Genomic DNA, 11,181 nt, shown 5'->3' with positions numbered 1-11,181 from the left:
TCAGAGATTTTCTCATTTAGCTCATGATTTCATATGAAGCTTTTAGCTGAAGTCACTGGTGTGACCGACTTTATTCTGAGGTAACTGTGAAAAAATAGAATACAAATGGATTAAATTACATATTTTAGTGGATATTCCATGATTGACAACATGTGGTTTGATGCTCTGTAGCAGCCGTTTTGTAAAATGCATTTTTCATTAAAAATGTCTCTGGTGTTTCCTTTATTAAGTGTAACACTAATGAAGATCAGTAACACCAGTGACTCCTATGGAGAGATAGAAAAGTGGACATTTCTGTTGAATGAGGCTCAATGTCTTTAGCCTTTTTATTCTAAAATGCCTTTATTTTCCATTTGTACTGTTGTTCCTGTTATTCACCTGTGTAAAATTGGGTGTAGGGTTGTGGGGGGATCATATTCCCCCACTTTTAAAAATTACACAAGAACATTTAAATGGGACACAGAGTGGATGTCGAAAAAGTACAAAGCTTGTAATACTGACAGCAGAGGTGGGAACAAGTCACAGTCTCAAGTCTTTACACTCGAGTCCCAAGTCAAGACAGTCAAGTCTCGATTTAAGTCCCGTAATAAGTAATAAGTAATAAGCAAGTCTCAAGTTGAGTCCCAAGTCACTACAGGCGAGTCTCAAGTCAAATCCCAAGTCCTAATCTTTGAGTTCTAAACAAGTCAGTGTATGTTCTTCAGCTGATTTAAGGCTATTTCAACACGGAACACCAAAAATGATGGAAACAGTAAAACAGCCTTTTAATGACAGCATGTTAATAGTGTGTAGCTCTGTATTCACTTGTTATTATTTCTTTTTTACCCTTCAAAAAACAAAGTACTATTGAAATTATTTTAAAAAACTAAATTTGAATATAATTTAAGAGAGTTTTTGGGCTCATGGGATTAAAATAAGAACTATAGCTCTAAAAGGAGCTCAACAAACTAAAAACAACTGCTAGTTTTACTTGAATTTAGATGACAACAGAATCCAAAGCGACCAAACTGAACAAAGTTTACAGAAAAGACAGCAAAATGACGGTGAATTGATGACTTTTTATTGACCAGCAGCTTCTTATTGGAGTTTTCTGTTCCACCTTAAAGGGTGCAGCAGTTACGTTCCAGTGCCTCACTGCTGAACCATTTAAGGTGGAACAGAAAATTCCAATAAGAAGCTGGCAAACAAAAAGTCAGCTTCAGCCTCGTGGTGAATGTTGTTTTACCTGCAGAAGCTGTTAAAATCGATCAAACAGAGACGCTGTCAGTTCGCCTGGTGAGTCTCTCCAGTAAGAGTTTAAGTGCTGAGCTGGGTGCATTGATGCTGTGGATGCTTTGCTTGTTTCCAGCTTATGGGGTCAAACTTGAGCTCTAGCGCTTCTCTTGTCTTCCGAAATAAAATAATCCGAGCGTAAGCACAGAAACATCTGACGTCGCTGCTGTTTATCAGATTTACTGCAGGAAACGAACCCATTCACAGGAAAACAAACCGACTGTGTAGAGTCCCGTTTGCAGTCAGACTCTCCACGATTCTCAAGTCTTTCCGAGTCATGATGCTCAAGTCGAAGTCAGAGTCCGAGTCATCGGTGTTCGAGTCAAAGTCGAGTTGCAAGTCTTTTTTGATTTTGTCAAGTCGAGTCTCGAGTCATCAAATTCGTGACTCGAGTCAGACTCGAGTCCAAGTCATATGACTCGAGTCCACACCTCTGACTGATAGCACATTTTACTGTAAATTATATTATCTATCTGCACTGTCATTGCTCTCTAAAACAGAGTGCTTGTTGGAGTGGACCTGCAAGTCTTGCACATACTGAGCTTTGGCTTAATGACTCTGGCATTGTGCATCAGCCCTTAGCAAAGCAGCTGGCCTAGCAGCTTCACTAGCTTTTATTTATGTCAATATTACACGATTATAGGCTGTCTGTGCTAAAAAAGTGTTCGCATGTGGACTGTTAGCTTCTCAGAAAAAAATTCCACTCTAAAGTAGATCCATTTTCTTCCTCCAACATTCTTCTGTCTATCAGTGATATTCAGTTAATGGGCATATCGCTTCATTCAGAGTGTCTGAGTTGTGAAGGTGGTAGATATATACAAAGATTCCCATACATTTAGATATAGTCTATCACAATAGCCTAAGGTCACCATGCCCAGTGCCAAGCATTGGCTACAGGGGTATAAAGCCCCCCAGCATTGGACTGTGGAGAATTGGAGCTGCGTTCTCTGGAGTGATGGAGCTCCAGCCGTACCTTTAGGATAAGTCAGAACCTGACCTCCCTACTGCTACTGTGGCTGAATGCAATCAAATCCTCACTGCAATGTTCCAACATCTAGTGTAAAGCCTTCACAGAAGACAAGAGGCTGTTGCTGCAGGAAAGGGGGAAAAAAACCGTTATTAATACCAAATGTTGGATGAGCATGTGTCTACAAACTACGTGTGGTCATTTATTTTTTTAGTTGCTGCCTTATTGTACTCCTGGTATTAATTTACCAGCAGCAAAGCCCACTCATAAGCATTTCTGTCAAGTACGCTAATTTTTATTTGTTTCCTCTGGGCAGGTAAATGGACACATTACGATGAAATTACATAAAATACACTGACATTAGTTTTATTAGCTCATATTAAAACACATAAATAAGAGACACATAACCTCATCACACTCACAAATAGGCGCACATTAGATACACAGGCATCGCTAAAATGGATAATGAGGTATGAAAGCTGTTAGCAAAATGAGATCAAGCTAACTGTTAACTTTCACGTTATTGGCAGTGTGAGCATGTTGGGGTGATATATTCCTTTGAAAAGCAAGTGCAGAGAAGAGAAACGGCAAATAATCTCAAACAGACCTGCTGAAAAAATTAGACTATCCTGTCGTTCACTGGGGGGAAGGCAGGAAACAAGCTGGACAGGTACTTATAGCAATATATAGATTTCAAATACACTGATCAGGCATAACATTATGACCACCTCCTCATTTCTATGCTCATTGTCCATTTTATCAGCTCCACTTACTATATAGGTGCACTTTGTAGTTCTACAGTTACAGACTGTAGTCCATCTGTTTCTCTGCATACTTTGTTAGCCCCCTTTTACCCTGTTCTTCAGTGGTCAGGACCCCCATGGACCCTCACAGAGCAGGTACTATTTGGGTGGTGGATCATTCTTAGCACTGCAGTAACACTGACGTGGTGGTGGTGTGTTAGTGTGTGTTGTGCTGGTCTGAGTGGATCAGACACAGCAGTGCTGCTGGAGTTTTTAAACACCTCAGTGTCACTGCTGGACTGAGAATAGTCCACCAACCAAAAATATCCAGCCAACAGCGTCCTGTGAGCAGCGTCCTGTGACCACTGATGAAGGACTAGAGGATGACCAACACAAACTGTGCAGCAGCAGATGAGCTATCGTCTCTGACTTTACATCTACAAGGTGGACTGACAAGGTAGGAGTGTCTAATAGAGTGGACAGTGAGTGGACACAGTGTTTAAAACCACCACGTCAGTGTTACTGCAGTGCTGAGAATGATCCACCACCCAAATAGTACCTGCTCTGTGAGTGTCCATGGGGGTCCTGACCCCTGAAGAACAGGGTAAAAGGGGGCTAACAAAGTATCAGAGAAACAGATGGACTACAGTCTGTAACTGTAGAACTACAAAGTGCACCTATATAGTAAGTGGAGCTGATAAAATGGACAATGAGTGTAGAAACAAGGAGGTGGTCATAATGTTATGCCTGATCGGTGTATATATACATACATACTTGGAAACAACAGATATGCACAGATATGCACATATATGTTTATATGCTTTACAGCTGCGGACAAATCACCTCCACGAATACATCACTACTTATGACTGAACTCAAGAATAGTAAGACTGACTTTTCTAGAAATGTTCCTAAAGCGCTAACATAAGCTGATCTCATGCTATTTGGTTAAGCCATACTTGCTTAACAGCAACTCAAATTAGGAGACAACATGTGTTCCCAGTGCTGTACGCTCTTACACGATACGTCATACCTCAATATGGTACATAATGAAAGCCAATTAAAGGGTTCGTAAAGTCATGGTTAGGGTCTTGGGGTCACCAAAGGTGATACAGGGAGTATAAGGGGCGGATTTTTGAATAGGATTGCACTTGCTAGCTTATGTGAGCTAATTAGCAAAGCAAACATTGTAATGCAAACCACTTTTTGGGACATCAGAGTGTAAATCACATGTACTTTGTGAATAATTGCTTTGTCTGGCTGAAGTGTGGTGCACTGCCATTCATTTTTGTTGTTGCTAGTTGTGTAAACCTAGCTAACTAGCAAATTAGCCGAGTAAAGTAAGAAGATTAAGTAACATACTCTTTTATTAAGTAAACATATTAAGCAACAGATGAAATGAATGTTGTCAAATCAAAGATATCTGGGCACGTTTTGCTCCTGAAGCACTTGGGGAAACTTGATTGAGGTCTGAAACATGGGAACGTAGAGCTGTTTCCTAGAAAATTTCAATGAGGCACTATAGGACCTTGTGAATATACAGCCCAGGGGACACAGGCCTGTTTCAAAATGTACAAAGAGGGACGAGAAAGCGTGGGGAACACAGGGCCCTGGAACCATAAGGTAGAGTTCTACAGTTCTAAGGGCCTTGGGAACATAGGAATGATCCTGACAGATTAACTAGCGTTGTGAGATTGACTTTCGTTAGCTGTTTATACTGTTAGAAATAAAGGTTCTGTGCAGGTACAATTTTCATTCATCAAGGTACAAACAATGTAAATGTTCCCTCAAAGGTACAACAGTGGTTTTAAGGTCTGATTGTGACCCTTAAATAAGTTTTTCCAGGTGAAAAGTTTGTATTTGTACCTTTTCATAACCGAATGTTTTAAACAGAACAGTAAAATAAAAGCCTGGAGATGAGACGGGGTGTGTGGAGTCAGTACAGCTTAGAACATAGCATTTCAGTGGATTATGGTTCAGTTATGTTGCCTGACTAAAGGTACTGAGATGGACCCTTGAGGGTCCCACCGCAGTGATAAGAGGGTCCTGCCCCAGTGACAGATTTATACCCTTATTTCTGAGAGTGTAGAAGCGTCTTTGGTTAATCCATACTTGCTAGCTGCTGGGAAAGAACCACAGAGAGATCCCATTTCTGTTTTTTCTTCTCTTTTTCCCTTTTTCTCTAGGTGACGCACAGGTTGACGCTAAATGACACATGAATTCTTTTCAAAGCCCTGTGAGTGGTAGAGTATCGATTATCCATCCATGCTCCTTTTAGGAGTCTGCAATTGACAGTTCATCGGCCTCGAGTGAAAAGCCTTCGCTGGAGAAATATTAAAGGTGCGAGAGGCTGGATGGAGAATTGCGTTTAATCAGCATTCGCCTTGCTTCAGCACTTCTGTACGCTGCACTGCACCCACCCGCCCCTGCCAGAAGCTTCCCAGGGTAGGCTGGCTGGGTCGCTGAGAGAAGCTGCCAGTTTAGGCTGGTTGGTTGGAAAACAGTCTGTCATTTCATTCATTGTGGTTAAAGCAATGGTTCGGGCAAGAATCTAATTCATGCAATTATACCGAAAGTAGTTGATCGGTCAGGGCATGTTTTTGTGCCTTTAGTTGATGACATGCTGTTAACTAAAAAACAGACGAAAGTAAGCTGCATAGCTAAAAATGGTAGCAGCAGCCAGTATCTAGATTACAGAACGCCTGTCAGAAACCACATAAGCAAGTCTATTTGAGATTACTTAACAGCTCAGTGTGGTCTGAGACTGCTTGATGTGGTTCAAGGCAAGCATGTGATGATTTAGGCATGAGGCTTGCATAGTGCTAATTGGGGTATAAGCTCCCGCTGCTTGTTAGCTCCATTAGCTTCGCAGATCCAGTGCAAAAGAAGCGAACTTCAGACACCAGACATGTCTTAGCTCATCAGTTACATTTGGAATTGTTTAAAATTGAGTTTTGTCTGAAGTGGGAATAGAGGAAGCTGATCTCAGATCAGTGCAGACCTGAAGGCCTGAACTGTGGTTTACTGGAGGGAACAACCCCAGTGAGATTCCCACTGCCTGGGAAAGCAGCCCCACTAAGGAAGGCTTAAGGGAGTGAAGATAAGTGCTGAATGTCAATGTCTGTGTCCATATGCTGATAAGCATTGATTTATGTGGGGGCGTGATGCGTTTGTTATGTTAAAAAGCCCATATTCTACATTTTGTCTTGTATTCTGTTTTTATTTCCCTCTCAAATCCAGTGATAACACTCGTGTGGGTTGAAGTACCAAAACCAATCATAATTCATTTTTACCTGACCATATTTGAACCTCTCTTCATTCCTTAGAATTACGCTCTTCATTTGCTGACCTCTCAGCAAGTACCCTGTATTGTTGTTCATTCAGAAAGCAGTCAGTAGTCAGGATGTGTTGTGGGGCAACAGAAATAAATCTGCTGACACAACTGATCAACCTCTGTTTCATTCCAGAGCAATATTGCTCCTTTCATTCATCACAGCAGTGCTGCTGTTGTGTATATGTAACAGAGTGCTCAAAGGTTTGTAGACACCCCTGCTATTCAGTGAATTCAGCTACCCATTGCTGATACAGCTACACACCCACTTGTATAATTTCCATAGAAAAGCTCTGACCAGTGGAGTGTGGTGCTCTAATGTGCCTAAGGTCACCATTTCCAGTGCCAAATGCTGACCAATGTTCCAACATCTAGTGTAAAGCTTTTCTAGAGGCTGTTACTGCAGCAAAGGAGGACAAACTCAGAAGACTGATTTCAGATGAAACGTTGGACGAACGGGTCACTACAAACTCATATGCATTCTCAGATACATTATATGTTTGTACCCACACTGTATCCACAGGTATGTACGCCTGGATCTTCTCAGCTGAAGAAAGGTATAAAGATCATTCAACCAAATTGATTCAAAGAGTTTAAAACATATTTCAGTCTTTTACCTGACTTGGACTGACTTTAGATTAAAATCCTTTTGCTTTGAGTGACCTTATGCCTTAATTATGTTTATTTTATTAAAGCAAATGACTGAACATTGTATTTTGTAACTACTAAAAAGATTATAACACTGTTAAAACTTGACGAAATATTTCAGTAGTGACAATTTTAGCTGATTTTGAGCAGAACTCAAAATCATGACTAGTAAACACAGCTATGAACAGGTGTACAAACATAAAATCTTAATTTTACATTTTGTTTTTCAATTTTTTTTTTACAAAACCACGTAATTGCAGAAAATATGTTTCGGTGGTGACAATTCTTAATGTTACATACTGATTATTTATGAGACACATTTACTTCAAAACTGTGGGATCTAACTGCTCACCATGTAGCAATGAGGGACAGGGATGCAGCCTCACTTCCTGCTCTAAAATGCATAAAACATATATATATAAATAAAATAAAATCACAGTAACACACAGCCTCAAGTGGCTTATTGCTTTTTTAAAATGGGAGCCAACATAAAATATGATTAAATACACTCTTTTTTTATTAAGTATTTTATTAATAATAACTTATATAAGTTATTATTAATAACAATAGACATCAACAAGTATTCCGCTAAGAAATGTAGTTCCTTTACAGTGCGGTATCATTGCTAAGCAACCATGGACCGCTGAATGAGGAATGCGTTGGGTCGGCCATCGCTGTACGCTGCAGTCATTTCATAGATTTTTAAACTTTCTGTCATATAACAATGAATTTATGATCACGCAGCACTGTTTAATGCAGAAACCTTCGCTTTATAAGGACTTTTTGGTCACCAAATTACCACTGCGGGTCTTATTTAGCACCAATCCAGCGGCGCCCTCTTCTCACACTGGGGCTGAATCTCAAACGGCTCCCTGCTTCCTACATAGTGCACAACGTAGGAGTTTACATACTGGATCCTGCATATATAAGTATATACACACACATATATTTACATGCTGTATGCTCTCCAACAGCCTTGAATAAAGCTCTATGTTAAAGAAAACATATTCGGAATGTATGAAAATAGCATCTTATTTTCTATGCACCTGACTTCAAGTTTTGACTGAGAATAAATGTAAATGAAAAAGTCACATTACAAAAGTAAATTTTAAAATTTTATTTTATTCAACAATAATTTATACAGTGAAAAATTAAAATACTGTAAGCTATACGCTAAAAGTTATTTTAATATATTTCATTAAATATTTCAAGTTCTTTTCAGGAACATCAAAAAGTTATTAAAGGATAAACAATATACTGTAACTATCTACTTACAGCAATTCTTTGACAAGCGTTTGATCATCACTTTACGAATGTTAGGAATTCTGGATGTTCATTTTAACACAACTTCATTCTCAATATTATATTTCCAGATCATTATGGGATCATCTACAGCTCTGGTCTTTATTCTGGACAATTTTTTAAGCTTCCTACTAATTAGTTGAAACCTAGAAAGTTATTAGTTATAATAGGATCATCATAGATTTTTATACATGTAAATGCAACAAAATAGTCTATTATTAGCAATGAAGTAGTATTATTGAATTACTGCCCTGCGACAGACTGGTGACCTGTTCAGGGTGTTTACTGACTTCTGCCCAATGACCACTGGGATAGGCTTCAGCTCCCCCCACGACCCAGAAGGATAAGCAGTTTTGAAAATGTATGTGTGTGTGTGTGTGTGTGTGTGTGTGTGTGTGTGTGTGTGTGTGTGTGCGCATATTCACTTCTTATTGAAATGATATTTCATAATTATATGTATACATAGTTTTCATAATTCAAATAAGTGAACAGGCTATAAATAAAACATGACTAGAGCAGCCTAAGCGAAAATGGACAGTAAGTAGAAGATCCACATTCCCAGGATGCTTCGGGGAGGAGATTAGCAGACGATAAATGGACTAATGTGTCATGTGCTTGCATGATTTATATAATATCCGATTCATAATGTCTGCCCTTACTGGATCTGGGTGCATTAAAAGCCTATGGATCTCGAAGGTTGCGGTTCATTACCAGTGCACTTTTGTCAAACACATACATTATGAATGTATGCCTAGCAGTGCTTGTGTAGCCTGCCTGTGTGTAATTAGCTGCAGAGAAGTTGCACAACGTGACTGTTTTTCTGTTATGAGGACCAAACAGAGTGTTTTTAAAGAAGCTTTTGCTGTACTAATAAGCACTAATAAGCTATATGGGTTTTTCATTTGGGTTGTAGCATTTCGTCAGTATTCATAGCTACTGCATCTGTACTGTTCACTGCAAAATATGATGTTTTGGCAAGTTACAGCATCTTAAACTGAAGGTTTAATATAACATTACATTCTCTACAAGTCTAATGTTGCTAACAAACACTAGGACTCAGTAGTCAACTGCTGAAAAAAGAGCTTAGGACAGGGTGAATTCCATGCTGGTCTAAGCTGGATTATACTGGTTTATGTTGGTCTGGTGCTGATTTAGCTGGTCACCCAGCATGGTCATGCTGCATGACCAGCATTCCAGCAACCAAAACACAACATTTGCTGCTTTTGGTGGTGATAAGCATCACAGCTTCCATTGCTGCTGACCGGCATCCAAAACACAACATATTATTACTGTCACATAAAGACCCTGTATCTCCAGTTTATTTTATTTATTTATTTATTTATTTATTTATTTTTTACTTTTTTTTTGCATTATTTAACTTATTTTTTGCATTAACTCTGGTTACCTTTGCATTGAATTACCATTTTATAATGGATGAACCAACATAAGTCCAAAATTACTTGGAAAAATCTTCCTCTTCTTTTTATTATTATATTATATTATATAAAGTGGCGGCACGGTGGCGCAATGGGTAGCGCTGTTGCCTCACAGCAAGAATGGCCTGGGTTCGATTCCCGGCCGGGTGACCAGGGTCGTTTCTGTGTGGAGTTTGCCTGTTCTCCCCGTGTCTGCGTGGGTTTCCTCCGGTACTCCGGTTTCCTCCCACAGTCCAAAGACATGCAGTCAGGCCAGTTGGACATGCTAAAATTGCCCCTAGGTGTGAATGTGTGTGTGACTGTGTATGTCTGTCTGTCTGCCCTGCGATGGACTGGCGACCTGTCCAGGGTGTATCCTGCCTTCCGCCCGATGACAGCTGGGATAGGCTCCAGCACCCCACCGCGACCCAGTAGGATAAGCGGTTTAGATAATGTATGTATGTATGTATGTATTATATAAAGTGACAATGTACTGGTGTTGCTGGTGACCAGCTAGGCTGGCCACATGTTAGTTATTCTAGGAAGGTGTAAAGTGTAAACTTCTTCTGTAAACACAGCTACAAAACCTCTGTCAACCCACTCAAATCCCTTCCAATTCTCATTAAGGTTGTGCAGAGCTGTTGATGTGGTTTAGATTACAGTATGACTTACTTTGAGCTATAAAAACGAACAAAACTTCACCGTGTAGCTGAAGCCAATTTAGGCAAGTCACACAGGAATGTGGCTATTGGGTCATTCTATGGAAACGTCCACTTTTCTATCTCTCCATAGGTGTCACTGGTGTTACCGATCGTCATTGGTGTAACACATAATAAAGGGAACATCAGAGACATTTTTAATGAAAAATGCATTTTACAAAACGGCTGCTACAGAGCATCAAACCACATGTTGTCAATCATGGAACATCCACTAAAATATGGAATTTAATCCATTTGTATTCTATTTTTTCACAGTTACCTCAGAATAAAGTCGGTCACACCAGTGACTTCAGCTAAAAGCTTCATATGAAATCATGAGCTAAATGAGAAAATCTCTGATAACTGAAAGACTCAGTGGACTCACCATGTGCTTTTCTTCATAGATCCTCAGAAAACAGGTAAAAGGAAGTTAAGTGATGTCATCAGTGTGATTTTTATTTCAAAATATGAGATTTTTTGTTATGCGGTAACACCAGTGACACGACTCCTGGGGACCACAACTTTCATTATATATTTTATAATATTTGCCATTTGTTTTCTTTGTTATTTAATTTATATATTCCATAGTCATGTATAGATTACTGTTAAAATTTTCTTCAAAATTTTTCTTCAAAATATGGCCTCAGCCTTCACACACGACTGTGGGGACAAGCACTTTTTGAAAAAGCACTGGTGCTTGGAATTCTAGATAATTGATATAAAAAACAATATTGCTAAATTGAGGCTGAAGAAGGTGTAACTGTTAAAATAACTTATTGCTTTATTTTAAAATATAAATAAATTG

Source organism: Colossoma macropomum, unplaced genomic scaffold, assembly GCF_904425465.1.
Source record: "Colossoma macropomum unplaced genomic scaffold, Colossoma_macropomum, whole genome shotgun sequence".
NCBI lineage: Eukaryota > Metazoa > Chordata > Actinopteri > Characiformes > Serrasalmidae > Colossoma > Colossoma macropomum.
This window is presented reverse-complemented; position numbering follows the sequence as displayed.